Below are 602 nucleotides of genomic sequence, written 5' to 3' on the forward strand. Positions count from 1 at the left end.
GAAACGAAAGTACACATTACAGGTTTGCATAATGAACAAGTCTCAAGTTAGGTTTGCTGTGATAGGGTTATCAGTCATTGCACAAATTAATTATTTAGGAAAGCACTTTTTACAGCGAATTTTCATTTAAGTTTTGCCCCTTGATGTATGTATATAAAAATGACTAATCCATCGGACATTGCTATTGTACTTGTGCATCTATCACAATCAGGCCTTTTTTTCATAATTGGTTTATTAATTATAGCATCTTAATGATCTGTTTAAAATAAATAAACCATTTACACCATTTCAAAGGTATTTTGTGAGGCTCAGCTGATATTAAAATAGCACCAGCCTTATGTGCTTTTTCAGCAAGTGACCTAATTAGTTAATAAAGTAATTGAATATTAAAAAGGATGTTGCAAGTGATTAAAATTTAAGAGCCTTCAGAATGTTATTAAAGCTATAAATCATACATCACTGTTTTAATTTGCATAGCTACAGAATTACTAATGATCCCACGTGCACACAGGGCTTGACAATTAGTCCTGTAACAAAATGTTGGTGATGTTGAGGTACCAAATTCGTTCAGGCCCTTTTGGTACTACACAGAAACCTGCTTT

The sequence above is a fragment of the Orycteropus afer genome, unplaced genomic scaffold (genome assembly GCF_000298275.1).
Source record: "Orycteropus afer afer isolate SDZICR_OR568_19922 unplaced genomic scaffold, OryAfe1.0 scaffold00257, whole genome shotgun sequence".
NCBI lineage: Eukaryota > Metazoa > Chordata > Mammalia > Tubulidentata > Orycteropodidae > Orycteropus > Orycteropus afer.